This window comes from Lepidochelys olivacea (assembly GCF_965140295.1).
Source record: "Lepidochelys olivacea isolate rLepOli2 genome assembly, chromosome: 7".
In the NCBI taxonomy this organism is placed as follows: Eukaryota; Metazoa; Chordata; order Testudines; family Cheloniidae; genus Lepidochelys; species Lepidochelys olivacea.
Window position 1 is genome coordinate 17,618,561 of NC_140417.1, and position 25,522 is coordinate 17,644,082.

General features: G+C 40.3%; 1 long non-coding RNA gene across 1 annotated transcript; it reads right to left on the reverse strand.

Moving 5' to 3' along the window:
- Window positions 1-486: 486 nt before the first annotated feature.
- LOC311523455 lies at window positions 487-22,518 on the reverse strand. The gene is made up of 3 exons (XR_014712340.1): window positions 22,438-22,518; window positions 2,938-3,094; window positions 487-779 (listed from the first exon to the last, which is right to left on the reverse strand). It is a non-coding gene; the product is annotated as an uncharacterized lncRNA (long non-coding RNA).
- Between the last annotated feature and the right edge of the window lie 3,004 nt (window positions 22,519-25,522).

Sequence of the window (25,522 nt, forward strand, 5' to 3'; positions counted from 1 at the left end):
AAGAGGAAGATTTTACTGCACTATTTGATTCCTCTGTTGGATCTAGGATTTCTTGATCATCATCATCTAACCCTTGGGTGACTCATTTGAAATACACTTCCATCGTTTGAGGTGGGACATTCACACAACCTGAGGTTTGAACCTATGAATGGATGAGCAGTGTAAAATAACAGCTTAAGAATAGATGCTATGCATGTAATAGCTATTTTAAGCTGCCCTGAGATGTTTTAAAATAAATGTTTTATTTGATTAATTCAGTAGGTTTTTTTAATGAGCATAATAGGAGCAATTTGGCTGATCTAAGTGCTACCCAGCTTAGTCAATTGGGTGAACAGGAAAGAGGTTTGAAAGTTGGGACGTGAAGCCAAGATACTGTTATGGAAAAGCAGCCTCAGACTCCTGATCTTGGATATTTTTATTGTGAGTGGTAGATTAATAATGCAAAGTGACATTTTTAACAACTTGATGTTTTTCCCCCCATTTTTTTAAAATGTAAGTACATTTAGAGTTGGTGAAAGGTGTTGGTGGATTGACAGTCCTGGAGAGTGGAGTTGACTGTTCATCCACAGACCACATACAGCCCTTGAAGCCGCAGCACCAGCCTTCTTGCACTGTCTCTAATCTCATCACATCCACCAATCTCACCCATCCCTGTCGTGGAGAGTCCTACCTCTAGGAAAGTTCACTCTCCATGATCATTCAGCACGGGACTTGGCTTGTACAAGGCTGTCAACAAGAGTATCAGTTTAACTCTTCCATTACTCCACTGTCAGTCCTAGCTGAAATTCAAGGGCACGTAAGCACAAGATGATTTTTTGGACCTGCTAAACAATATTTAATCCCTGTTTGGGACAAGTATAAGCAAAGGTTTGGGTTTATTTTTATTTGACCTGAACCCCGCTAAAAACAGATCAGCAAAGTTTTAATATTTGGCACTGGTCCAGGGAATGTCAGCTGTTTTCTAAATATTCTGTAGGTCACTTGATTTTTAGGAGGGTGCATATTAAAAAAAAATGCACATTTTAAAATGTCACTACACAAAAGAACAGAGGATTTGTCATGCTGGATTAGGTCATCAACCTATATAATCCAGCACCCTGCCTCTGACCTGGGTCCAATAGCTGGTGCTTTAGAGGAGGGCAAAGACAAACACACTTAAATTGGCAATTGTACAATGTTGCACATGGGGGAAGGAAATATATTTTAAACAGTACAACACTGCTGTAAATTTTATTGATAAACAATAAACACTTTGGATTATGTGGAGTTAGAGCAAGGAGCCTGGCTAAGGAATGGAGTTCATGGCTGTATTTTTTTACAGCCGTGGTTCCCAAACTTGTTCTGCTGCTTGTGCAGGGAAAGCCCCTGCCGGGCCGGGCCGGTTTCTTTACCTGCTGTGTCCACAGGTTCAGCCGATCGTGGCTCCCACTGGCCGCAGTTCACTGCTCCAGGCCAATGGGGACTGGTGGAAGCGGCGGCTAGTACGTCCCTTGGCTTGCGCCGCTTCCAGCAGGCCCCATTGGCCTGGAGCAGCAAACCACGGCATATAGCATCTCCCCTGCATGTCCTCTGTAAGAAGTTAGTTATAGATGCTCTGCTTGTAATAGCTAATATTTAGCACTTAACTGCTGATGCTTTTTCCAGGAGAAAGAATGAGGGTAGAGTCATCTGCCCGTTGGTCTAGAAATACTACAGTAGTTGTTCACATACACCTCTACCTGACTTCCATGGGTGAAATCCTAGCCGCATTGAGGTCAATGGCAAAATTCCCACTGACAAGAGTGAATCCCTGGCAGTGCTTCTGATCAGTGAAGTCTCCCAGCAGGGAGCTGGTGAGGGGAGGATTTCATAGATGTTGACGTGCACATGGTGGTTTGAGTAGATTGAATGAGGAAGAGCTCTTACAACACCAAACAAAGAGGAGAGAGAGATCTGCCTCTGTTTGTATCAGAGAGTGGGGAAAATGCATGCCAATGCTAGCCCACTGGGGGCCCTAAGCAGGAATATTTTACACCTCCCCACACACACACACACTCAACACATACTAATTAATAGAAGTCCCCTGGAGCTGCTTGGTGGCCTAAGCCAGGGGTGGGCAAACTTTTTGGCCCGAGGGCCACATCGGCGTGCGAAACTGTATGGAGGGCTGGGTAGGGAAAGCTGTGCCTCCCCAAACAGCCTGGCCCCTGCCCCCTATCTGCCCCCTTCCACTTCCTGCCCCCTGACTGCCCCCCTCAAAACCCCCCACCCGTCCAACCCCCCCTGCTCCTTGTCCCCTGACTGCCCCCTCCTGGAAACCCCTGCCCCAAACCATGCCCTGGGATCTTACCCCCTATCCAATCCCCTTGCTCCCTGTCCCCTGACTGCCCCGACCTATCTATACCCCTGCCCCCTGACAGGCCACCCGGGACTCCCACGCCCTATCCAATCCCCCCTGTTCCCCGCTCCCTGACCGCCCCCCAGGACCTGCAATCCAACTGCCTCCTGCTCCCTGTCCCCTGAGTGCCCCCCGGGACCCCCCACGTCTAACCGGCCCCCGGGACTGCCTACCCAACCTCCCCACCACCCCGCGCATGTGCGCCACCACCGCCCATGCAGCCGCGTGGCTGCGTGGGAGGGGGAGCAGTGGGGGAGGGGTCGGGGTGAACCTCCTGGGCCAGGAGCTCAGGGGCCGGGCAGGACGGTCCCATGGGCCGGATGTGGCCCGCAGGCCGTAGTTTGCTTAGTCTGCTTATGCCTAGCACCGGCTCTGTGCCAATGGTATCCTCGTCACTTTACCCTCCGTATCAGGGCTGAAGTCTTCACTGCTAAAGAATATGTATTTTTTTCCCCTGGGTTAACCTCTATGCTGTGTTGAGGTGAAGAATGGGCACTTGAGTTTGACCACAAGGTAAACTTGCTGAGTTCAAACCACGGAGGGCCAATAGAGCTATTTACCTCACATGCTTTTTTCAGTAGGAAAGACAAGGCCTGAGATACATTGGCAGGGTGGTGCGGTAGGAAGCTGCTTGCAGTGTCCCAGTTTATACACATTGCGAATGCCAGGCTTTGGAGTTGTCAGTGTGGCCCATTTTGTCACATGACCTGAGGGTGGCTAAGGAAAAAAAAAAGGAAACAATTGTGAACTGGAAACAAATTGTCATGATGAGAAAAGGTTGTGATTGTCACACCCCAAAGCTTCAGAGGGAGAAAAACATAGATGTCTTCTAATACAGGAGATTTTTTTTAAATGAGCACATCTGTTCAAGTTCATGTTTGGGAGCAAGGCCCCTAGCTTATTTTTGCCTATGAAAAACTCCCAAATGTCCCTATCTCCCTGTGCAGTTTGGGGGGGGGGGGGGGCTTATGCTGTTCCTTTTGAAACCAGCAAGACTTTTGCCATTGAGTCAACAGAAGTGGGAGCAGACTTTGAAGGATGAATTCAATTTGTTTTCAGAGTTGTCACTGATTTCCCACACAGAAGAGCAATGAAGTTAGTAATTCCTTAATTATTCATTTCAGGAGAGTCAAGGTATATCTAATGGAAAAGCAGGGAAGGAATTTCAGTACAGTGACAGATAAATGTATGCAGGATATTTCACATATTATCGGTGCATTCTTGCCACAGTTTGGGCTTTATTTAGTTTTCTGAATAACCTCCTCTAGCAATTCAGCTAGAGTCTATTAAAAATGCATGATACATTTTCTAATGGAATTCTACAGAAAAATATATCTGTCTTCCCACCTTCTGGAATAAAGCATCTGTTCAGCTTTATACTTCCTTAGTTGTATGAAATTGATTCTCTTTGCTTCTACTTCGCTAGAATGTGTAAGCAGTCACCCGAGTAACACAAAAGGCTGATTAAAGAAGTAATGGCTTATATAACTTAAGGTGAGAAGGTATTCAAATACTTAACATTGTTTCTAGGATTGTTTTTTTTTTAAGAGTTCATTCAGTGATGGGGGACAAAGCGACAAACAGGAAGTACTATCAAAAGTAGTATGATAGCTGGATAGCCAGCATTGCCATTGTTCTGTTCTTGTGGGTGGCATGACACAAGCCTCTTAAGCAGGAAAGGAAATGGGTCATTTAATAATATTAAAAGTTAATAATATAGTCAATAGTTACATACCTACAGTCATTCCTCTAAAAGGCTCTCACACCATTTTATAGACTGCATATTGGGAGCACTGTGCCAGCCACTGACATGCAGCCTCCTTTGGGGTGGAACACAGCAGCATACCAATCTAACTCAGATTTTGTGCATCAACCCCAATAATTATCTTTGTTATGAATATTCCTATCTCATCAATATGGCACCATCAGTGCAAATAGTGTTCTATGCTGACATACCTACAGAATGCTGCATGGTACTATGACCTAAAAACCTAGAGGAGTGTGAGGATAAAAGAGCATAGTTTAGACATAACAAAGACACCTCACCTTCTTTCTCTGCTGCTCCTGAGGGTTTCACCCATCTATTTGCAAAGTGATTTAAATGATATAATAAAACCTAGTTTCCAAGAGAGGAAAAGAACCAGACTGAGTCCCACAGACACAAAGAGAAGGATCTGAGCTGTGCTAGGAGAATGCCAGTTGACTCTGCTCTGTTACTGGTTTCAGAGTAGCCGCCATGTTAGTCCGTATTGCTCTGTTACTGTAATTTAAGAGGGAAACCCATCCAATTTAGCTTGTAGTGGAGAATGAGATTAGATGAGACTAGCAGTTAGTATTTATAGGAATGAATATTGTTAAAATGCAAACACTGCTACTGCCCCTGGTTGGTAACTGTGTAACGGAAAGTGATTAATGCCCGTTTGTAGAATGCCAAACAAGGAAATGATTTAGAGTTATTATTCTACGGTTTGGCTTTAATAGAGAGACAAGGTGGGTGAGGTAATATCTTTTATTGGACCAACTTCTGTTAGGGGTAGAGACAAGCTTTCAAGCCACACAGAGCTCAGCTACAAGACACTGCATACATGGCTTTATTATGTCATTTTAAACAGTTTGTAAATAGATGGATGCAACCCTTAAGAGCAGCAGAGAAGCACTTGGAGGAGCTGAGGTGGGGGCAAAGGTAGTTTTATGTCTTTTTTGTAACATATCCTACTTCTCAATCCACAGGGGCTAGCCTAGGATCAGAGACCAAGGCCCTGTAATGAGCAGGCAAGGTCTATCTATTCCCCTGCTACCTCCCGGGGCTTCTTCCTACTGTAGCCTTTTACCAGGCTTTCACCCTACAGACCCTCTAGGTTCATCCTTCTCTCAGGCCAGGATTCACTGGGTTCACACCTGCAAATGCCCACTCCAACAAAATTCCAAACTAAAAGTACAAATGTAAACCCCCTTCTATCCTCCCATTCTTCAATTGAACACCTCCTAGTGCTCTGTCGTGGGAAGTCCTGATCATGGCCTATTATCCAGGCTCACCACCACTCCCTGTGGCAGCCCCAACTCTCTCCTGGCCTCTTGCCAGACTTTGCTACTTAGGAGAGGACCCCAAGGCCAACTCTCCCCCAGGCTTCCACCTTGACCTCTCCTCTACTATCTAGTCCCTGAGAATGACTATAGAGTGAATTCCTCCTCTCCTCCCCCCCGCAGGCCACTTTTCCTCCAAATTCCCCCTCTTTAAACTAATCATCCAGCTCCTCTCCCAGCCGGGACCCATCTGTAATTAAGAATGGCCCACCCTTCAGCTACTGCCAGGTAGCCTAACTGTCTGCTCAGATCCACATTAACCCTTTCAGAGCCTGTGTGAGGTACACACCATGTTACATCCAACTGTCCAATTGATTTTTCCTTCCAAATTGCCAACAAGGGAGTGAATTGGGGTGAGGGAGCAATATCTGATCCAATATTTGTACCCAAGTCCAGATTTATAACACCCCAAATTTAGGGTGTTGGGTACAGTCTGTTATGAAGAGAAGGGATCATTTGTGGGAAGTGGATACTGAACTGAGTTTTAATACCCCCTGAAATTTAGGGTCATTCATATTCAGGCTTTCTGTGAAGGCTTATCTCTAATAACTGCATGGTTTTATGTTAGAGGGAACATTTAAAAAATACCCTAACAGCAAACTACTCTTTGTTTATGTATTGATTTATTTTTGCATTGGGATGAAAATGAAAATCAGACCCCACCTGTCTAGACTGAATTGTGAAGAAGCATTTTTAAAAAATGCAAGACTGCTCCTTTCCTGTTGGTGTAGCATGCGACTTTGCACTCAATACAGCTTAATATGTTGGAATGAAATGAATCTCTGTCTGGACATAACTTTCTAGAGGAAAACAAAGAACTACAATACATATTTCTCTTTCTTTTCTGCTTAATACACAGTGCAAGGATAAGCTTTGTAGGAGCTAGTTCTAAATGAAATGAAAAACCCTCGCTCAGACAGCTCTCTCATTTTATCCCCTTCCCCGCCAAAACAAGTCCAGATTGTGTCAGACAAGATTTACCCTTTATTAAACCGCACTGATTAGTTATATTAATTCACATTCCCCCAGATATTCTCTCTCAACAATGCCTCCAGGTTGCTGTCACTAAACTTACACCTATGAAGGCCAAATTCTGCCTCCAGATACACAGTATCAACTTCTATTGACTCCAATTGCTTATGCTGGTTTAAACCTTGCCAGAGAGTCCCAAACCAAAACGTCCATTGGGGAGGATCGAATGAATATGTTTGCTCTAAATCTCCTCACAATGTGAATCTTTACATGCCCATAGTATTACTTGTCTTTAACTATCAACATAATTATTATATAAGCATCATTTCCTCTATATTAGGGATCTTCTTACTTAATTTTTGGGCTACTTAACTCACATCCAGCATTTTCTTTGTTTCCTGATGTCTGCCTCTGAGACGCCGCTGTCAATAAATCACCCGTACCCACTTTATAAGTGGAGTCCTTATTCAAAAACCCATTCAGCATACCAGATGCATCCATGTAACGGCTATTAGAGGCCTTAATGTTTTACTAGAGTTGGTAGAGATGAGGTAAAACATTCAGCCAAATTGCAGCAGCTTACATTGAGTAAAGTCCATGGAACTGAATGACTTAAATCTCCACCACAGGTGCTAAGTAGTTGAGCCAAAAAACATTGGCTAAATGAGTAATTAAGGTTGACAAAGTGGACGAAGTAATATCTTTCATTGGACCAACTTCTGTTGCTAAAAAGACAAGCTTTGGAGCTTATGCAGAGCTCTTCATCAGATTTGACCTGACCTGAAGAAGAACTATGTGTAAGTACAAAAGCTTGTTTTTCTTATCAACAGAAGTTGGTCCAATAAAAGATATTACCTCACCCACCATTTATGTCTAATATTCTGGGACCAACACAGCTACACCAACACTGCATAGTTAAGGTTGAATGGACACTTTTTTTTCCCTTTTTTGGAAAATGGTGTAGTTTACATCATCCATCAATCCACCTCCTAACCTTAGAAACCCGTAAAACCCTAAGTTATGGTTCAACTTTCTCAATTTTGTGCCTTGCAATTTTCCAAAGACCCTAAGGAGATGGATAGATGCCTTGAAGAAATTCCTTTATCCCACCTTGAATGCGATGCCAAAGATCTGTTGCAGAAAGATATGTTTATAACTAAAGTTGGAAAGAAAATTAAGTCCCCACCACTCAGTTGGCCCTAGTGTCCCACCCCTGAACCAACAAACTTTAGAAAGAACAAATCAGTTTCTAATTAAGTCCTCTCAAATTCTACACAAGCTGTTGCACAGAAAAATATCTACAATGCTCTGTGTATATATCATATCCATTCCCCCTATTCTCTGCCGGTCTTGAGATTATGAGCTCCTAAGAGCAGGGACCATACCTTCTTTTCTATTTGGAAAGCACATAGTGAATTATGGGAATAACTATAATAATTAATAACGAGAAGAGACTATTGGTAATTGCCTCCCCAACAAAGTTAACACAGCACAGAAGGATAACGAGCAGAACAAGTGGGATCACAATGCTAGAACTGACACCAGTATTACAGCCCTACCATGACCAGTTATTTCTTAAACAGAAAAACATTCTGCACAGCTGATATATTGGTAATCTGAAAAATATTGGCCAAGTAGTAGTCTGTAGTCTTCAGATTTCTACTATTGTACACAGATTGCTCGTGATAGAGAAATTTTGTATTGTTATAGAGCTAGAGAAAGTGTGTGAACACATAAAAACTTGGATAGCACAACTCAGATACAATTTAAGGCTCTGATTTAGCAAAGCATAAGTCTGTGCTTAGCTACAAGCACAAGTATAAAGCCATTCCTGTTCAGGGATGCACTTAAGCACATTAGTCACTTTATGGAATTTTATAATTCAAATGCCATTGTGGGACTTAAGTACCTGGGTCAGTTCCACAAAGGGACTTAGGTTTTGCAATGCTGAGCGTTGTAGCACTTAGGAAATCACAGGAACACCACAAAGCCTGAGTTAGGCACTTCATTGCTTTGTCTAATGAATGGAGAGAGGTGCCATAGAATGTGATACACATTAGGTGGGAGCTGCCTAAGCTAGCCAATTGGAGGTACTGCCAAAAGGAGGAGACTAAGCCTTGTCCCTCTCCTGGAGATAAGCACCTAAGTCCAGGCTGCAGAGAGATGCCCATCTCTGTTTAAAAAAGGAGGAGTACTTGTGGCACCTTAGAGACTAACAAATTTATTAGGGCATAAGCTTTCATGGATAAAAACCCACTTCATCGGATGCATGCAGTAGAAAATACATTAGGAAGACATATATATACAGAGACCATGACCAAAAGGCTGTTGCCATACCAACTCTAACGAGACTCATCAATTAAGGTGGGCTATTATCAGCAGGAGGAAAAAAAGTTTTGTAGTGATAATCAGGATGGCCCATTTCAAACAGTTGACAAGAAGGTGTGCGTAACAGTAGGGGAAAAATTAGCATGGGGAAATAATTTTTAGTTTGTGTAATGACTCGTCCACTCCCAGATACAACCGCATTTCCTCCAATCCCTCAGACAGAGACAAACACCTACAGGATCTCTATCAAGCATTCTTAAAACTACAATACCCACCTACTGAAGTGAAGAAACAGATTGACAGAGCCAGAAGAGTACCCAGAAGTCACATACTACAGGACAGGCCCAACAAAGAAAGTAACAGAACACCACTAGCCATCACCTTCAGCCCCCAACTAAAACCTCTCCAACGCATCATCAAGGATCTACAATCTATCCTGAAGGACGATCCCTCACTCTCGCAGATCTTGGGAGACAGGCCAGTCCTCGCTTACAGACAGCCCCCCAACCTGAAGCAAATACTCACCAGCAACCACACGCCACACAACAAAAACACTAACCCAGGAACCTATCCTTGCAATAAAGCCTGTTGCCAACTCTGTCCACATATCTATTCAAGGGACACCATCATTGGACCTAATCACATCAGCCATATCATCAGGGGCTTGTTCACCTGCACATCTACCAATGTAATATATGCCATCATGTGCCAGCAATGCCCCTTTGCCATGTACATTGGCCAAACTAGACAGTCTCTATGCAAAAGAATAAATGGACACAAATCAGACGTCAAGAATTATAACATTCAAAAACCAGTCAGAGAATGCTATAACCTCCCTGGACACTTAATTACAGACCTAGAAGATGCAATCCTTCAACAAAAAAGCTTCAAAAACAGACTCCAATGAGAAACTGCAGTACTGGAATTAATTTGAAAACTGGACACCATTACATTAGGCTTGAATAAAGACTGGGAGTGGATGAGTCATTACACAAACTAAAAACTATTTCCCCATGCTAATTTTTCCCCTACTGATACTCTCACCTTCTTGTCAACAGTTTGAAATGGGCCATCCTGATTATCACTACAAAAGTTTTTTTTCTCCTGCTGATAATAGCCCACCTTAATTGATGAGTCTCATTAGAGTTGGTATGGCAACACCCATTTTTTCATGTTCTCTGTATATATATAGATATAGATATATATCTATATATCTTCCTTCTGTATTTTCCACTGCATGTATCTGATGAAGTGGGTTTTAGCCCATGAAAGCTTATACCCTAATAAATTTGTTAGTCTCTAAGGTGCCACAAGTAATTCTCGTTCTTTTTGCTGATACAGACTAACATGGCTACCAGTCTGAAACCCATCTCTGTTTAGTGATCCATGAACAGGAACCTGGAGTCAGGTAGCTTAGGTCCTTCTTGTGGGCGTGAGTTAGGCTCCTCCTCATTATTTTAATATAGTTATAAAATGGGCCCCTCCTCCTCCTCCAGCTGTTTGTGTAGAAACAGTTGGAGGAGGAGGAGCCCATTTTATAACCATTAGCCGGAGGATTAGAGCACTTACCTGCAATGTGAGGTATCCAAGTTCAATTCCCTGCTCTGCCTGGGGGCAGAGAACGGATTTGAACAGGGATCTCAGGATGGTGCTAGAAACACTGTGCTTATGGGATATTCTAATGTGGGGCTTCTTCAGTCTCTCCTGTTGAAGCTATTCTGCTGTGGATAAATAATGTAACAGTGATTGGCGCAGGGAGACCAGACCTAGGGCGCCCTGACCACAGAGACATTCTTACTCTCTCTCTCTTGCCCACTCTTTCATTACTCATCCACAGTGGAACACCTTCAATGGGAGAGGGAGCCCCACATCAGAATATCCCATAGCTCAGTAGAGCACTCTCCTGCAGAAGTATGAGACCCCTGTTCAAATTCTTTCCCCCCCTCCCCAGGCAGAGAGGCAAATTGAATCTAGGACTCCCACATCCCAAGCAAGTGCTCTGACCACTGGGCTAAAATTTATAAAATAAACACCACCATCTTCTCCTCTGGCCAGATTTTGTATGGCATTTTATCTGGTAGGCAGCCTCTGAGCGCGCCTACTGGATCAGGCCCATGGGTGGATGAACACCTATCTTTCCCCAGTTTGTGCATTGCTCTGGGGCTTAAGCAGGAGATAAGTATCTGGATGCATAGAAGGAGTAAGCGGGTGTATGCCCAGAAGCAGAAACATAAGCACCTAGGGAACTTTTACCCTGAAAACTTAAGCACTCAGTGAGTTTAAACAGCCTCTAAACAGTCCTGCAGGTGTTCTGTGGATTGCAGTTTAGGCCTCTAAACCCCAGACTTAGGTGCCTAAGTACCTTTGTGGATCTGGGTTCTGGTTAACTTTAAGCAGAAGCTTAAAGTTTTGCTGAATCAGGTCTTACCACCACTCTAACTCAGGGCTGAACCTAAAGACTCAATATAGCCCTTAATGAATGATATCCTTCCAATTTTAAGCATGGCCACATATTTACAATTTGACCCTAAGATTCAGAAGCTCTCAAAAGCTTTCCATATTTTTGGCATACTAGGGATTAGCTTCATTTATGAATTTAACAATCATTACACTTTATTATCTTTCATACAAACAAATTATTAGGAACAAGTGAATTAAAAGTAAAGTCATTCTTTATGCATTTATTTACATATCCCAAGTCATGTTGTATAATTCTGATTGCACGCTTCATCAAGCATTAAAAAGGCTTACCACTGCATGACTTTCACAGTTTGACAATTTTGACAGCTTAACTCTGAATGTGTGCATGAACAAACAAGTAAATCTGTAAAGACATGAGGTGTGCTGAAAAGTGTGGAATGCTTTCAAATGACTCTCCTGTCACAGTAATCATTTTCAGTAGGTGTTCTTCCAGAGTGACATCTTTATTTTTGAGAATTTCACATATTTACGAGATACTCATTTGTACTGTATCTATTCTCAAGTGCAAACTCTCATTTCTCCAATGTGTCATCCAAAGATGGTCCGAAAAACTGCTGTTTAAATAACTTTCTCTTTTGGTGGTTGAAATTGTCTTTTTAAAAATGATAAGCTTTGAAACACAGAGAGACAACATTGCCCAGCTAGGAGACTCAGCATGGAAAGGGAGCCAGAAATTCCTACTTTCTAATTCTGGCTCTGGCAACAGATTAATTGGTGTCACCACAATCTCATTGCCTCAGTTTCCCTATCTATAAAATGGGGACAATAGTCCATTATCTAATTAGCTATCTGCCTCATGGATTATTTTTCTTTTTATATATTACAGTAACACCTAGAGGCCCTGACCAATACTGGCTACGTAAGCTACCGCACATAATAAGATTGAATCCCTGCCCTGACAATCTTACTAAGCAAAAGAAGTATTATTTCCCGCAGTTTACAGATGTGGCACTGAAGCCCAGAGATCTGGCTTGAATTTCCCAGAGTCACAGAGGAAGTCTGTGGCAGAACAGGAAACAAACCCCAGATCTCCTGACTCCTAGTGTCATGCCTTTACCATAAAACCATCATTCCTCTCAAGGGCATTGTAAGGATTTATTAGTTAATATCCATAAGGCTGTAGATAAGTAATGGTGTTTTACAAGCAATGTTGTTATTGCTGAAAATGGATTCAATTAAGAGATAGATGTACGGTATGAAACAGAAATGTGACCATGTGAGAGTCCTAATTATGGGTCCAGGCATAAAACTACGGAAGTTCTATCATAGTATTGGGGAAAGGGTATTTCCATAGCTTCCACATCCTCTCCAGTGAATGCATTATTGAAACAGAGAGAAACATTGCATGATATAAATGAAATAAAGATTTTTAAAAAAAAATATTGTGGTATTTAATCAAGCAAACAAACACTGCCCAAAACACACATTTTGGTTATCTGTGTATGTCCCTTTAAGGTTGCTAATGGCATGTTATTTAATTTAGTTTATACTTCTGAATTTAATGTTGTTAACAATGATGAAATCTCTGAAAGGGAAGATTCACTTGTGACTTACTTTTTTTTTTCTGCAAGGTTTTAAGGTTAAATTGCATCAAGTGATTCTATTTTGAGACGATCAGGAAAACAGCCAGTAGCTGAATTAACAAATTACTAGGAAATAATGTAGCCATAGGGTGCACACAACTAACTTGGGAAATATTGACAACTATTGAGTTAGCAAAAGGTCAGCACTTCAATAAAGAGCAGGATGGGATGATCATAACCATTCTATTAGAACAGAATGTTTTTGGTCAACACAAATGTTTCATATGTTCACAGGGCACAGGAACTTCCATCCAAATAAGTCTTAAGGAACAAAATGTTGTCAATTGGAAAGTGACTGCACATTTTCTAAGATTTTCCAGGCCAAACATAACCTAGTAGTGGCCTTGCAATTCAAATGTTTTAACACAACAATGAACCTATAGGACGATATCTTTTACGATGTTGTTTACACCATAGTCGGAAGTACCCTCTGCAAATCCTGGACACAACCATTTCTCAATAACTTACTTGGTCAAAACTCTTATCGAAGCCGATGAGCCAAATGCATTTGTACAACAAAGTACACTAATATAAACTGGCTTAACCAAACCCAGGAAGTCCACTCCATGTACAGTTGATCATCAGGTAGCGTCGAGCCAGTGAAGAGTCTCATATGCCACACACTGCTCCCTGCTTTCATTTAGTGGGGGAAATGGGACATTGTCCTTGACTGCAGTTTCTGATCACGCCAAGGATAGCTGCAGTCAGTGTAATTTAGAGTGCCTCAAACTCAGAGCAGGGGCTGGCACTTCACAAAGCTGCAGGAGGACTATGGATGAGCAAAGATGACTTTAAACCTCCTTTGTATCACCTTTCCCCACCCCCACATACTGTGCACACTTTGGCCAAAGTCAAGGCTTTGACCCAAGGTAGACAAGTAAAGACTGAAGGTTGGGCCCAAAGTGAAAAGATGAGCAGTCAACTTGAGATGAGACAATTTTGAACATAAACGCCTCCGTGTTAATAATATAACCACAAATAACAGACAACCAAAATCAACACTTTTCTTTATAAAACTATTTGCAGGTGGGGCAGGGCAGGGAAGGGAGTGAGGGGGAGATTGTCATTTGATCCTGAACCCATTGTAATCGAGGTTCTGGAAGTAAAGGGTCAAACAACTATTAACTCACTTCATGAAGATATGGAAGTCTTGAAATGCGTTCAGCTGTCAAGACTGCATACAGATAATGGAGTTAGTGTGTTCTTGAGGGCAGACTGTTGAAAGATACAAATGGCAGTGACATGCACATCTGAAAATCCCTCCTTTTGGAACAAAGCATCGGCAATAATGGAGACTTTCCAGGAACATGCTCTGGTACAACTTTTATTAGGCAAAGCATTTTTAATCATTTTCCTTCAGGTATCTCAAAACCCCAACCTTTATTACCTCTTCAGGACTTTCAGTTATATGCAAAACCAGACAGGATCTGGCATTTCCAAATGTGGCTTTTTCTTTAGACTCCTACCCAAGCAGAAGAACCCAGGAAGATCCTTCCTCAGCTTGGTCCTGCACTGTCAGTAGCAGCGTTTTTCAGATGCAGATGACAGAGCACGGCTGAGATCCTAATGTCGGATTTATTCCCTGTGTGTATATTTAATGATATGTATCTGAGTTTATATGAAAAGCTCTTTGCTAGATCAAGCCTATATGCCATATTGAATAGTAAGCACTTTAGATTGGTAGTTATAGTAAGCATATGTTTTAAATAGAGTAACACATTCTCTGGGCGAGAAACGTAGGGGGCTCAAACATTGTCAGGAAAAAAAATTCAAGTCTTTTGTGAGAGAAATCATAGGGTCTTTAAAACATTCTTTCTTCCCTCCTAGAAAATACAAGATTTCAGGCATGAAAGATGAACAGAGAAGCTGGTTAAATAGTAACCAATATGAAACAATACATCTGAACATACATCTGGCATGTGATGCTCTGAAAATGTATGCCTTCCAGTCTCACCGTCCAGAGAATGGTTATTGAACATGTTTTGCCCACACTGACCCTGGTCCTTGAGTAAAGGGATATTGCAGTGTGGGTGACCTTTGCTGCCAGCGCATTATGCGACTTTCCTTTTAAATAAATGCTATTCTTAGGCCCAAAGGTGCAATGTAACAGCAAAACATTTGGATTTATATGTTAACAGGTGCTGAATATATTTCACAGATTTTAAATCATTAGGGGAAGACTTTAATTATGTGTTCCATAAATTCCCTAAGTATTTTCTCACCATTCACTGAATCCCATTATTAGTGTTTACTTCAAAGTTAATATCCTTCCTTCAGTGTACTGGAGATCTACTGATTCATATACAGTAGCATCATTATATCTGAATGTTTAAGGGAGTGGAAGAATGAAGCTCATATTGAAAGTTGCCTCTAATGGAATGGAATTTACAGATACTCAGAATCGACTTCCTGTTGAAAATGGGAATCAAACCTTCAATAATAAAATGGCACAGTCGTTTTAGTGAGTTAACCTCTTTGCGGTGTCATTCAGCACAGATGGACCATGGCATCTAATAATCCTCATTCAGAGTTTAAAAAAACAACAAAAAGACACATCTTCCATCCGACCATTTCTCTGTAATAAAGAATTGTCAGCTCTGATTTGTCACAAGCAGAATCTGACCCCAAATTGTAAAAGATTAATAGCACCTTGATACACACACACACACACACACACACTCACACACATGTACGTTCTATGGGTTGTTCTGACACATACAAATAGAAATCTCAAAGTGGAGGCTGCCTGTGTTGAATAGTTCTTGGGCTGATCCGTTCCTACATGGATCCTTCCACACTCCCCCTACCATGAAGGGCTGCAACGGCTCCTACAGCGACCACTCCAGCCTTCATGCTGCAGTCCATTTGCAGCCTGCAAGGGCGGGATTGATTCCTCTCCTTCGCACATTACTACCCAATGATTTTGGCTGGTTGATTTGCCTTTCACGGTAGTCTAAGGGTACAACATCTGTTATTACTTTTAACTTCCTACCATTTGATGATTGCTGACCTATCCTCAGTCAAATCTGAACGTGGCTTAGTTTTTAATGACTTTTTCATGTCTGTTGTTCTTGGGATTATTTTAAACACCTTTTTCTCCCAAAGACTGAAACAACTCCAAAACCAAGTTGAGTCTTTTGCATGAATAATTATTTTTGACTATGTATGTGTTGATGTATTTGCCACTTTTTGTTAAATGCAACCCCATAGACTCTTTTGTGGTTCCCCCACTTAAAGCTGCTGTGCACTTAATTTCTAAGTCTGATTTATATCCCCTGGAAAGAGTGGTTGATGGTGTGAGTACCTGCGTGCAATTAATGATCGCAGCAAGACCTGGGCAGCTGTTATAAGGATTTTATTATATTATTAATCATGGTAAGGTAGTACCTAGTTTAATTACATGTTACAATATCATGCATCTAGGTATGCACATTGATGGTCTATGATAACACATTCTCTTAGTGCTGTTTCCCTTCTCCCTCCCCCACTTCTTCCTACTGTACTATACACATTGTTGTGACTTTCTTCTCTTAAGTTAGATTGTGAGCTCTTCAGGGTAGTGACTGTCCTGTTCTGTGTCTATACAACACCTAGCATAACGGCACCACAATCCTGAGAGAAGGGGTGATCTTGCTGTTAAGACAGGGATGGGGACTCAGGAGATCTAGCTTCTATTCCTGGCTACAGTAGAGAATTTACATGAGACCTTGGGCAAGTCAAAATACGTAAGCTTGTACTTAATTTTAAGCACACGAGTAGTCACATTGAAGTCAATTGGACTTCTCACATATGTAAAGTTAAGCACATGGTTAAGTGATTCGCCGGATTGGGGCCTTAATCTCTCTATGCCTCATTTCATGTGCCCCTCTGCAAAACGGGGATAATAATACTTCCTCTCTCCCACCCCTTATCTGTCTTGCCTATTCAGATTGTAGGATCTTCAGGGGGCAGGGACTGTACATCTGTACAACACATAGTGCACTGGGCTCCTGATGCTGGTCAGGGCTTTGAGGTGCTACTGTTATATAAAAAATAAAGACTGATTTCCAGAGGGATTACTTCAGCTCGATAATAATTATATAGTCTGAGCAGTATCTATTTTAATTCTAGTGGTACAGACCCCTTGGGTGCTTTAATGATCCCTTTATGATATTACTCTGTGTTATGTATTAGGCTGGGAGTGTTCTCCCCCAGATCTGTTTGCCAGGTTACAACATATCTTTTGACTGACTACACTTTATTCCAAATGCTGAGTATTAACAGGGAAATGTCACTCACCTTTTTCTGTGGTATTAAATTACAAGATAGAGAAGCTATATGTTATTTTAGTCAGTGCATTTAATCCAGAAGAGAATAATAGAAGGTCATAACAGCCAAAAGGGGAGGTTATTTGTTCATTTGTTTCTCTGTTGCCTAGAAATCATTTGTTTCACTTAGACAGTAAGCTACTGTCACAGACCGTGTGGCTCATATTACATAAATTAATAAAAAAATGGGAAAGGCACCATGGCATAAGCTTCTGGATGTCTCTTTAAGAAACAATATTGGATTCTATTTTTCCCCATGGAAAATGTAAGTAGTAGAGTGACTATTACTGAAATGACTAACCCAAGATGAGATCCAGTAATACAGCTGATTGAAATTTCAAATCTTGACAAAATTTTGAAATTTGAACATCGGAAGAAGAAATGGGAAAATTGTCAGTGATACGTCTGCAATTTTTTGCCCCACTTTTTGGGTAAATGGTTGACATTTTAAATTAAAAAAAAAAACAAAAAAAACCCCAGATTTTAAAAAAATGTTTAGGACATGTTTTCAACCAGCTCTACTCATCAAGATTTCCACTATGATTAGTTGGGGTGACCTATATCTTGGGTTAAGATTTTGTAAGCGTTTATTTTTGGTGATATATTGCATGCATGCTTCTCCAGGGAAAGGCAGTGGAGCGTTATCATCTTCAGCTATATTCTGAACTGTCTTTTGGTGTGTTTTCTTGTACTATCTTCTACCTTTAATTAACACTGATGGGGAATCACCCTTCCAAGGAGAATCTTCTTCATACTCTTTTTTTTTTTTTTACTGCCATGTTATATATCAAATAGAAATGAAACCGAGTCCCATAAGTACATGGACTCCAGAGATTTCATAATGTTCTTCTAATAAATTTTTAATTTACAGGGGGATAAATAAGATTTTAAACTATTTTAAATATGAACAGATACAATGGTATAAATGCATTAAATAGTTACTTTCTTTCTCTAGGTCAGACTTTTTCAGAGTAGTTCCACTCATTTCAACAGAGCTACTTTTGGAATAACGGAGAGCAGAGACTGGCCTAATGCTTACAAAAATCTAAGTCCTGTTTGTTTTGTCAGGAATTTATATGTTACACTTTGTATTCTCATTTCAGTAAAGAAATGTTAAAAATAAAAGAACAGAATAAAATCAATCTGAAAACAAATTATTTTCTTATCTTATATTCTAAAGTCCATGTAAACAAACTTTCAAAGAGATATGCAGCATTTTTTTGGAATTATTTATCATATAAACAGCATCCTAATACATTTCAGAAGCTCCTCATTTATTTTCATCCAAGCTGTGAACCACTGAAGTGGCACATATGTGGAAAACTGCAGTCTAATGAATCTCATGCTAAATTCTACTGTTGTTACAATTTATGTCCTTTGCTTGTGTCATGTTCACTCTCTGCATGTGGACTTTTAGGATTTAAGTATTCTGCTGATTAACTAAAAAATACCTACTTCATGAGCAATGTTGTCAGAAGTGTTGACATATCACAAGTAATCACTCATTTTGAGACTGTCTAATATAATTAAATGCTCCAAACTGTGAATGGTGGAGACATGGACTTACCATTAATATTGATACAATGTATGGAAATGTATTGTTTTATAGATGCTCAGTAATATCACTGTAGTTAAGGATCTGCAAAGATTTCAGTTTTAAGAGTGTGTCACTACAGAAATGAAAATTGTACTGACATTTGGCAGAAGGAATCAGAAAGGGGACATTTTCTGAATATCTTTTTATAAAATGTCTTCGGATTATAGGAGATCCAAATGTTTATAGGTGCAGTCAAGTTTTAGTCTGAAAATATAATATCAAATCCCCAGATATATTTAGTTTTTGCAGTAAATTTTATTATGCCTGGCTATATTTTGTCCACAAACTGTAAATAAGCTCTGAATTATTATTGAAAAAACACACACAAATAAGAAAAACCCACCTCAAAAGGAACCTAAAGAGCCAAAAGAAACAATAAAGAAGGAAACATATATTCAATGAGTTTGTTAATATGATAAGGGATAACACATTTAATTTTTACTTTCATTTGAATCCACTTAAGAAGACAACATTCAAGAACTGGAAAAGCCTTTAAAATGCACCCCAACAGCATATTAACAATGACATTGTTAATATGATAGTGAGAGTACATTTTATCACCCTCATTAGCTTACTCTCCATCCTGAGCCCAGTTCCAAAAACTTTTTATCTTATGTTTCCCCCATACTTTTTTGATTTTCATATCCACTATACCTCTCACTTCTATCTATTCCCATCTTCCTGTTAGAGCTTCTGCTATGCCCCATTCCCAAGACTTTTCAAAGCTCGAGTGGCATGGCACTTCTACTTGGGAATGCCTTGTTATCTGTAACCCTGCACCATCCTTGTTTGCCACTGAAGGCTTGTCTATATGGCTAGTTAGTGTGCAGCAAGCCAGGGTGTGACTGTACAACACACTAGCCTCCTGTGCACTAACTAGCTGAGCAGACTTATGTCAATTCATTGTAACTATCACCATCAAATTATCCTCTTCTCTTTATCTTATAATTCACTCTTTTCAGAAAGTGTTTTGTGGATCTGTGCATTGAGGAGACAATATAGAAATTTGGGCCCAGAGCTTTAGCTAGTGTCAATTGGCATAGCACCTTTGACCACAACAAAATTACACCAATTTACATCAGCTGAGGATCCGCCCCTAAACAGTGTTTCAGGGCGTGCATGTGTTTGCATGCCTTTCTGTGTTTGTTCATGTGAATGTGCAGTTTATTTTTAAGTATAGTCTATTCATATATTAGAAAACTAAATAAAGAAGATATTTTCTAAAGTTAAGATACATTGAAGCAGAGCCCTGTGGTTCAGTGATAATTAATAAAAATGTATTTGTATATACAATGTAACCAATAGAATGGTTCACTGTATCTTCACATTAAATTTGAGCAGCCTGATACTTCCATAATTGGAATGACCTCTTTATCATTGCTTTAAGATGATGGCATCTGTATACAATAAGCAGCTGATGGATGCATCTGTTCCCAGGAGCTACCCCTGTCCAGAACTTCGGTTGACAAACAGAACTGATAAAATGTTGATTATAATTACATTGTTCTCTGCTCTGAGTCTGCAATTCATGGCTTGACTTGTCTGGACTTCAAGAAGCCAACATTTGATGATTAATTGGCCATCTGATTATGTACTTCTGGTGGCCAACATTATTTGCATATCAACTGTGACACCGTCAAGCAAAGGAAATTAGGCAATAAGTGACCACTAAGGAGCACTGTGTTGTTCTAAATGTAACATTCAACTTTGCAGTGGATTTGTTGAGTTGGTAACTTTTTGTGACAAGCTAGTATACTTGGAAATGAAGCATCAGCCCTAGGGTTATATCGAGCATGGAAATTTCAGAAACATATGGTTCTCTTGAAAAAAGTCCCTGTCAGTAAAACTGCTATTAAATCATTCCAACTAAAAAAAACCAAATAAACACTTTTTAAATCTGATCCATCAGTATTTCAGCACAGTCCTCAGGTAGAAGCAGGCTATATAATCTAGACCTCTGGCATCACTATTCTCTAGATATGTTGAATTATTGACTATTCCTTTGAACATCAGTAAGCCAGGAAAGGTGGCTGTTTGTTGGTTCAGTCAACACAAGGCCTTTAACTGTGTTCATCACCAGTCATTGAAAATTTTGACAAGCCCAGTTGGCCTAATGGGGCATAAAGCATATCACAGCTTGGGCAATACATTCCAACATGCTATGAAATGTAATGGGCATGTCACATGGCAGTCCATAGTGTGAACCAGCTGAGCTTGCCATATTCAGATTGATTTGAATGGCTGTGCCCCAGGAAATATCAGCTCAATGTGTTGGAGAACAGGTGCAAACTCTGTTTCAACGCTCTGGTTCCTATCTTTAAAGCATTGCAGCTCAGTGGTTTTCCCCTCTCTCTGCACACAGCCATAAAATTTGCACTCCTCAACAATACCATGGCTAACCAAGATCAGGGTGAAACTCTCAGTGGTCAAAGGCAGGGTTTTCTTAGTGGAACAAAATCCAACTATTGCCACCCTCAGTGGACAATGAGAGATCAATTTCTTTGTGCAAGGCTTCCTTGATAACAGTAACATTTGTGACTGAAACAGTCAATAAAATAAAAGTAAAATATTAAAACTCTCCTTTTCCATGATGACTAAAACAAACCTGACAATGGTTGGCAACTAGTGTGCTGAGGACTACTGCCTATCATGACAACTAATATTGTCTCATTGTTTCTTTGTAGTCCCCCATCTGTCTGTTTGTATCCATCTGTTTCATGCTTAGATTGCAAGCTCTTTGGGGTAGGGATCATCTTTTAGTTTGGGGTTTGTACAGAGTCAGGCACAGTGGGGTCATGGTCCATGCCTAGGTTCCTAGGAACTACTGGACTACAAATAATAAATAAATAAATAAATGACAATAATAATAATTAATAATAAAATAACCACCAGGGAGATACCAGCATAATGAGGGAGAGATGAAGAGTACTTTCCTTTTGGATAGAAATTTTCCTGTTTTCATTATATGTATATCATATGGATATTATGGTGACAGGCACATTAAAGGCAGATGGACAGTGATAGGCAGAGAGAGCTCCTTCTTCATTTACAAAGGAAAATAAATGTCTTGGTTGGTTTATTTCTGAAAGTACAACCTGGCTGATGACAAATCTCACCATATTGCTGGATTTATTAATTCCTCTTCAAGAGAAGACAGATAAATCTAAGATTTCTTTATCCCTTGTATTTCAGCCTTCAGTCCATCAATAGCTATTAGCCAGGGTGGACAGGGAAGGTGTCCCTAATCTCTGTTTGCCAGAAAATGGGAATGGCAGACAGGGGATGGATCACATGGTGATTACCTGGTCTGTTCATTCCCTCTGGGGCACCTGGCATTGGCCACTGTCAGAAGACAGGATACTGGGCTAGATGGACCTTTGGTCTTACCCAGTATGGCTGTTCTTATGTTCTTATATTCTACTTCATCATCAGGGATGAGTGACTTGGCTTAAACTGCCTATTGCTCAAAAGGAACCAAACCCAACCTTTAATTGTTTATATATTTTTTTAAAAAATACAAATTCCTTCTCACTTTAGTTTCAGGAAAAACAGAGTGGAAATATCAAAAGACCACAACAAAGTCTGTTCCTGAGCTATTTTCTGCCTCAGAAGAAGAGTTAGAAATCAAACGAAAAAGCTGAATCATGCAAGATATTCTGCCTTATCTGCAGTTCAAAGCTTTTCAGATAAGCAAGCATCTAACCTTACCTGAATGGAAGTTCTGCACCTTTTGTGGTTCACTTATTTTATTCTCTGATCATCTTCCCTTCCCCTCCCCTGTGTTTCTTTGTAGTTCTGCTTTTACTATTGAATGGCAATGCAATTTTACTAAGTTGGAAGCTATTCTATTGGCCATATAGCCATACAGAAGGATCCTTCTGACCTTTGTTCAGCTGGGGGTAGACTAGATGACTCAACATTGCTCATGACGCAGCTGGAACTTGCCTGATTTATGTCTTGCATGGGACACCTGATATTTCTACCACCACCACCATATTTATCCAGTGTAACTATTGGTTACCTTTAGGTCCAGGCTAGAATTCTGCATGATTTAAATTAAGAAATAATATAATTTACTGATGATTTTTTGTGTCTTGTCAGTATGAATAAATCAATGTAGACAAAGATACTGGGTAAAAAAAACAACCCTCCTTTTGTCAGGCTCAGGTAAAAGCAATGCATTGAAAAACAAGCACAGAAATTAAGCCTATTAGAGGAGGTTTCTTTTGCCTTCCTGGTGAAGAATGACCTACAAGTGGTACCAAGAATGAGAAACAGCAGTAAAAGGAATACTAATTTAAGGATATTCAAGGTTAATACTGAGGCCAGTGGGGGGTGGGGAAAAGGAAATTTCAGTGATTTTGTGTCCATCCCACAGCTGAGAGAAAAAATATTGCTAATCAACTTTCAGAGGGACTCAAGGAGCCTGTGGAGAAATGAGCAACACCAAAGAGAGTAGTGAAAGAGTGTGAAGGAAAGTAACACACAAAACAGAAAAGAGGAGGGGAAAATGCATCCCATTGCAATTGCAAGAGGCAGACAGAGCCCCATGAAGCATCTTCACCTGACTCCCCTGTTGTAGTAGCCACGCAAGGTACTAACAAACTTCAACAGGACTTTATTTTTTAAAGTGGGAACCTCTTTTCCCAGCTGCTGCTGCACCCTCAGTAGCTCTCCCTCAGCCTCTTCAACTCCTCCTGCCTCCTTCCTGTTTCCAGTCCTTTCAGACTCCCAACAGCCAGTGCTCCCAATTCTAATAATGACAAGCAAAATCTAAACACCATATCCTCCAATTAGAGCAAAGACAGAGGGATACAGTTCTTCCCAGCCAGCTTACAGAACTGTAGTCAGAGGCTTCTTTGTTTGACACAGTCAGAGACTGCACAGAGCAGGGAAAGCTTTGTAACCTATGCTGGAAAGTTCACTGCCAGAAGATAAGTACTGAGGCTCTGGAGAAGTGTTCTGTTTTTATGATTTTGGTTACATGCATGCATTTATTAACATTGTTTTCTAATAAAAATAACTTAAAAAAACCTTCAGCATTCACACACTGACCCTACAGGAAAATAAAATACTCAATGCTCGGTGATTTGTTTGTTTGTTTGAAATCTATAATAGCTTTTAAACTAGTGACATAAACATGAGACTGGGGAGTAGGAACTTTGGAATTATGATTCTGGCTCTGACTTGCATTGAGATCTGGCTAAAAGTTGGTGTTCATGCCTCAGTTTCCCTACTAGTGAAATTTGGGCTCACTTACATGCTGTACCTCATACAGATGTTGCAAAGGTAATATTTAAGGTAGTATTTAAGTATGTTCTTATCTTTGAAGTCAATCAGAGTACACACCTGAGCTGGTTGAAAAGTGGGAATATGTTTTTGCAAAAATGTTCATGAAAAATCATAGAATCATAGGGTTAATGTGTCCCTATTTTGTGAAAAACTTTCAAATTAACTTTTTTGGGGAAGCAGGCTATATAGATGTTAAAAATGGAATTAATTTTGAGGGTTTTTTTAAAATGAGTCTCTGTTTATTTAAGAAACATGTTTAAATTAGCATTTTTTCTACTAGCGCTACTGTTCATATAATTACACGTGTACAAATATAGAGACAGAGTAAACAATATCCAAGAGACTGTCTCAGGAAAGAAAAAAGAAAGGAAACAGCAGACCATCTTCTGAACTCATGCATCAAAACTGATAGCACTAATTCAGGATTCAATGAGTCTTGTGATATAGATGAGAATAGGAGCAGAATTGCAAAAAGTGAGAGCAGCCTTTTAAAATAGAATAATAAGGTTGCCTTGACCTACCAAATGCATATTTGGGGTTTTATTCTCTCTCTAAAACAGTTAAGAGTGACCATGCTCCTTCATCAGAGTGAGCAAACTTCATTTTGTCCATAATTTCTCACCACTTTCAAGCCAAAGAAGGCAATAATGCTTTTGTTTGCTATGGTGATTTGCTGTCTGCTAAGTTACATTAGTTGCTAGACTGGAAACAATGTCTCTGGATGCTGATTAGCTAAGAGCATATATTTATGTTAAACAAGTTATGTCACACTTCCAGAGCACCATTTTGCATTTTGAATGTCACATTGTGTTACTTAGTGTCACATCACCTCATAAAATGGTGCCATGCAACATAAATATGATGCTACATGAGTGAGGTAAGGTCAAACAAGAATGATCAAACAGGAGTGCAGTGTACTAGCCACTGAATGCCAAAGTCAACTATGGCATAATCTCCCAGAGGTCACTGAGGTCACAGCAGGCTAAAGTTAAGTTTGATGTAAACTACATACTCCAAGTCATATAGCAAGCTTTGCTGATCAAGAGTAGCATTTACACCTTATCAGGAAGAGATTCTGGATGGCACCATCACTTGCTGAAGTAAACCACTAGCAGCCAAAGGGAAAGTCTGCTCAGACTAAATGTCCGAGGGAATCAGAGTAACAGCCGTGTTAGTCTGTCTTTGCAAAAAGAAAAGGAGTACTTGTGGCACCTTAGAGACTAACCAATTTATTTGAGCATGAGCTTTCGTGTCCAATGAAGTGAGCTGTAGCTCACGAAAGCTCATGCTCAAATAATTTGGTTAGTCTCTAAGGTGCCACAAGTACTCCTTTTCTTTTTGTCCGAGGGAAATCACCACTTAGATCCCAATCAGGTCTGAGCAAAATTCATGTAGCAATAGTTAATAGCACCAAAGGCAAGAGATTTCTTGGCATAGATCCACCTTCTTGAAAATGGAGTAATAGATGAAGTTTAGATAACAAATAGGTTTAATCTAAAAT